The sequence below is a fragment of the Empidonax traillii genome, unplaced genomic scaffold (genome assembly GCF_003031625.1).
Source record: "Empidonax traillii isolate 1590-97213 ecotype Southwest subspecies unplaced genomic scaffold, ASM303162v1 scaffold1856:size61439, whole genome shotgun sequence".
Classification (NCBI taxonomy): domain Eukaryota; kingdom Metazoa; phylum Chordata; class Aves; order Passeriformes; family Tyrannidae; genus Empidonax; species Empidonax traillii.
The window spans coordinates 49561-54775 of NW_020957049.1; the positions used below are offsets into that span (position 1 = coordinate 49561).

General features: G+C 55.8%; 1 long non-coding RNA gene across 1 annotated transcript in view; it reads right to left on the bottom strand.

Annotated features, from left to right (window-relative positions):
- The window catches only part of LOC114071134, a 17042-nt gene extending 12952 nt beyond the window's left edge, over positions 1-4090 (bottom strand). The window contains exon 1 of the long non-coding RNA XR_003574006.1: positions 4058-4090. This is a non-coding gene — a long non-coding RNA (uncharacterized LOC114071134). The remainder of the gene's footprint in view (positions 1-4057) is intronic.
- Positions 4091-5215: the final 1125 nt, after the last annotated feature.

Sequence of the window (5215 nt, forward strand, 5' to 3'; positions counted from 1 at the left end):
TGTTTCTGGTCGGGAGGCTGCTTGTGACAGCCCTGATCATCTTTAATTCATGGAGTTGTGGAGGGAGGATAAGTGGGACAGAGAATGTTCTGCACATTTTCCTTTTGGGTAACCAAGTCTGTCCTTGTGATAAGTGACAATTATCCTAAAAGCCTCTTTTTGCAGGTGAGACTCCAGCTCCGCTGCCTCAAAGCAGAAAAGGAACCTAATTGGGCTCTGATCAAGAGCAAACAACACCTCAAAGATGCAGGGAACAGTGTTTTCCCCAGCTAACAGGCTCTGCCTTTGGAACGGGGAGGAACAATGGGTGCGCCGTGTAATCACATCCCCGGCGCTTTGTCTGCTGCAGGGCTGTTAAATATTGGATAAGAGCACTCAGGGAACGCTCCGGGAGGGGAAAGCAGCTGAAGGAAAAAGGAAGGTCAGAGGAGAGGGGACCCCACCGTGGGTGGTGGGGATGGAGCTCCCTGATGGGGGGAAATGATGTGTGTAAATGGGGGCGAGTGGTGCTGGCAGCTCCTCCGGCCCAGTCTGGGTTTGGGAACAGCTCCTGCCCCAAATCCCTGGACTGTTCACTCACTCCCTGCTCACATTTTGGGTAACTGAGCTCCTGCTGAGGCCTGATGAACAGAGGGAGCTCAGAGAGCACCACGGGGCCAGGAGGAGATGAAGGGCCACGATGCACCATGATCAGTCACCTGCAGCTTCCCACCTCCTGCACCCAGAACCTTCTGTCTGGGAGTTTTGGTGGAATCTGGTCTTTTATGGGAATGGCACAGCCCAAGCAGGAAGGGTCCACTTTCCCTCTGAGCTGGAAGGGGTGGAACAAGAGCTGGAGAAGAGAGATGTGCCCTGACCCTGGATTACAAGTGTGCCCAGGCATCCACGAGGGTGCCAAGCCTGTCCAAGGCCCTGCAAGGCCATCTGAGTCCCTGCTGTTTGTCCAGGGGGCAGTGCTGACCCGGATTTCCCGGGGGTTTTCCGTAGGAGCCGGTCCTTGCTTGGCCCAAGGGGGCAAAGGCAGGTGATGTGGGTGGGTAAGGATGTGCTGGGGGATGTGTGGTGCTGGAAAACCCCCTGGGAGCTCATGGCAGGAGCTGATTGCTCCTCTCTGGGTGGCTGGGCTGGGAAGCAGGGGATGCCATTCCAGTTTCAGAGAGGTTACAAACCTGCAGCGGGCACTGAAGGGTCCCCCCCGTGATGGTGCCCAGAGAAATCTCTCAGGGCTGGGAGGGGAGGAGTTGAATTGGCTCTTGTTGTTGAAGGTGATGGTGCAAGGCACAACGGGAATTGTGGAATGATAAAATCATGGAATCATAAAATCATAACATCATGGAATGGTTTGGGTTGGAGGGGAGTTTAAACACCATCTACAATGAGAATATAATGGGGTGGGGGGAAATGTTTCCAACACCAAAACCCACCGTTCCACCCAGCCAGCTGCTCCATGAGGACCAGACCCTCCCCTGTCCCCCCTTCCCCTCACCCCAGCCAGTGTGTTTATTAAAACCACCAGAGAAGCCCCAAATTTGTGCACTTCCCTGCACACAATCGCTGCCTTTGTGACCAGCAGGGACTGGAGGCATCAAGGCCAGGATTTCCTCTTCTCCTCCCAAACTCTCTGAGTTGTTTGGGGTTGTTTTGTTTTGTTTTGTTTTGCCTTCGGCAAAAATTCCAGCCCTGGTTGAGTGTTGGTGTGAGACCTGCAGGGGAAGGTGCTCCACAAGCACAAGGTATCATTGACAGCCTGTGCCCTGGGCTCTGCAGCAAGGCCTGGACAATGCTAATAATGACATTTATAACGGTCTGTTGTTTGTCACCCAGCAGCCCCGAGGCCCAGGCACGCCCAGAGCGGGCTCAGAGAGAGCAGAGAGCTTCAGTCAGGGCACTGGGTTTGAATAACATCATATAATCATCCCCCAACTGCTCTCCAAGCCCTGACATCGTCCTGCTCAGGGCTTGTGGCAGGAGAAGTTCCCTGGGACACAGAAGCCAGATCCCTGCTCTGCTCCTGCTTTTGCTGATCAGTGAGGGGGTTTGTGAGTCGTTTACTGCCCAACTATTTTTTTTCTCCTTTTTTTTCTCCCCCAGAAAAGGCGTCTGTCTTCCCTGACACGTGGGGACATCTGGAGCAGAGAGTCCTTTTAATGTCCAGCTCCATCATGTGCTGGGGGCACATGTCACCCTCCTGGCCAGTGATTCCCCAGTGGAACCCTGATGGTTCCCCCAAACAAAGTGCTGATTTCATCAAAAATCAAAAGGCACCACTGTGTCAGGCTCCTGTGGCAGAGGGACCTCAAGATCCATCGTGGCCGGGCAGGCAGTGCCTCTACAGAATAGAAAATTAGGGATTGGGAAGGAAGGCCCTGGCACAGATTGCCCATAGAAGCTGTGGCTGCCCTGGATCCCTGGAAGTGTCCAAGGTCAGGTTGGACGGGGCTTGGAGCAACCTGGGCCAGTGGAAGGTGTCCCTGCCCATGGATCTTCAAGGTCCCTTCCATCCCACACCATTCCAGGGTTCTGTGATCCCTGAGCCCTTGCTCTGGTTCTCTGGGAGGGGTTGACCTGTCTGTGCACAAACCCCTGGGTGCAGGTGCCTCTTGGCAGGGCTGGTGCAGCCCAAGCAAACAGGCCAGCCCTGCCCTGCCCTGCCCTGCCTTGCCCTGCCCTGCCCTGCCTTGCCCTGCCCTGCCCAGCAGCAGCCCAGTGAGGATAATTCCCCCTTTGTTCCCTCCTTTTGGAATTCTTTGCAGCACAAAACATTTGCTTCTGTTCACTCACATGGCCACTTCTCAAGGGCTCACTCTCTGTGGCCAGTGAGGAAGATGAGGGTCTGTCCCCTCTGTGTCCCCCCAGCCCCTGGCACAGGATGCTGAGGGTCATCCTGCCCGCCCAGCTGCACCAGTCTGGGCTTTACTGGGACGGGAGAGGACTGGTGAGCTCCTGCTGGGTGGCAGCTGCTCTCTGTGCACCTCCAATCCACGCCTATTCCCTGTAAATCACTGAATGCCCACGGGGGTGACCAGGGCACCAGGCTGGCTCTGGGGCTGCAGGGGAGCCCAAACACATCTGCAAAGCCAAGGGTCAATGTGACCACTCGGGGGGGGCAGCAGGACCCACAGCACCCCCATTTCCCTCCCAGGATCCCATACTGGTGTTCCTATAAGCCAAAATCCCCCTGACAGCCACCCTCGCCCCCTGTTGTCCCACCGCAGAGGGGCCCACCCGAGGCACGGTGCTGCTTCTCCCGTGTCCAGCCTGACCCTGGGAAAGCCCCCGCGCTCCTCAGCGGGGCAGAATTCACGCACAACCCCCCCGGGGTGCCCCCCAAGGTGACTCCCGGCAGCGGCGCCGCTCGGGAGTGTTTGCTCCTCAAACAACCCCGCGGCAACCTCGGGATGTTTGAACGCGCCGGCTCCGCATCCAGCGCTGGGACACCCCCCCGGCGGGATCAGCAGCCTGGCGGGATCAGCAGCCTGGATTTCCCCTCCATCTCCTGCCGGCATCCCGGCCCTTCCCACGGCGGGGCTGGGGGGTGGCACATGCTGTTCTGGGGCGCTGCTCAAACACGGTGGAGGGGAGGGATGGGGAGCCGAGCTCAATAGCGGCAGTGTCAGGCGGCAAAGTCAATATTGGCTGAGCAAACACGGCAAATAAAGAGTTGCTGTTTGCGCAGCTCCCGGTGTTTGTGAGCTCTGCTGCTCGACAGGGCACTTGGAAAGAATAATAAGCCAAAAAAAAAAAAAAGAGTTGTTTTTTTTTTTTTTTTTCTCCGAGGCTGGGAATGGTTTTTATTTCGGGCTGTTATTGAGGCTCACCTTGGCTTCCTCAGCAGTCCCGGTGGCTCCACTGGGGGATGGATCCCTGGGGTTTAATCCACGAGGAAAAGCGTGGGAACCCGTCAGGTGTGGGAACCCAGCAGAGCCACCAAGTGCTGAAGCTGGAAATGACCTGCAGTTTTCCAGCTCTTCTGCTGGAGAAACCACTGTCTCCTGAGTGCTGTTTGCCCAGACAAGCTGTGGATGGATCCCTGGGAGTGCCCAAGGCCAGGTTGGACGGGGCTTGGAGCAACCTGGGCTGGTGGAAGGTGTCCCTGCTCGTGGCAGGGGGTGGAATTAGATCATGTTTAATGTCCCTTTGAACCCAAACCATTCCAGGATTCCATGCTCACCTCCGGGCCTGTCGATGCTCCTCTTCCCAGGACAGGGGCCGTGTGTAGGAGCTCCTTTCCCACCAGATCCCATTTGCATTTCCCTGGTTCTCATTAAGTCCCTGGCACTTTTCAAGGTTCTCTGTGTGACCTTCCAAACAACACGTGCCCCTGTTTGTAACCTGTGGCCTGGTGCCACTTTGAGAAACCCTGGGAATGAAATCCAACCAACCATTCCCTCAGGAATCTTGGATATCCCAACGTACACCCCCAACGTGCATCCTGCCAGGGGCAGAGCAGAGCCCAGCATCATCCCAGGCCTCTTTCCTCATGGAAAACAGGATTAAACATCCATGCCAAGCCAGGTTAGTTCATGAGCAGCCAGTCCCTCTTTTCCAGGGCCCCTTTCCCAGCTGGGAATGGATGTGCTGCCTTCCTGGTTTGGCCTGTGGAGCATTTTCCATGCAATCTCCAGCCCAGGATGCTGCAGAGACCTAAATAATACAGTGGGGATTAAATAATTGATTCTGGAGAAGGAGAGGAGCTGTGAGGCACAGGCAGGAGAATAAATGTATATATAGACATGTATATATATATATATTTATATATATATATCTCAGTGGTTTGGCTGAGCCGGAACAAGGTGGACAGTTGGGTGGTGAAGAGCTGCCTCTTGCAGGGAAGTGCAGGGAAGAAGAGTTTGGTGCAGGGAAGGGTGGAAAATACTGGGAGAGATAAGATGGGCACTGGGGCAGTGCAAGATGTTCCTGCAGCTGCTGAGAACTTGGGGCACCGGGAGCCTCAGGGAGCAGAGAGGGAAGGTGGGAGAAGAGGAACATTCCTGCTGAACTGGAATGAGAGAACCCTGGAATGGTTTGGGTGAAAGGGATCTTAAAACTCATCTCCTTCCACCCCCTTCCACGGGCAGGGACACCTTCCACCAGCCCAGGTTGCTCCAACCTGGCCTTGGACACTTCCAGGGATCCAGGGGCAGCCACAGCTTCTCTGCCCAACCTGTGCCAGGGCCTGCCCACCCTCCCAGCCAGCAATTCCTTCCCAATATCC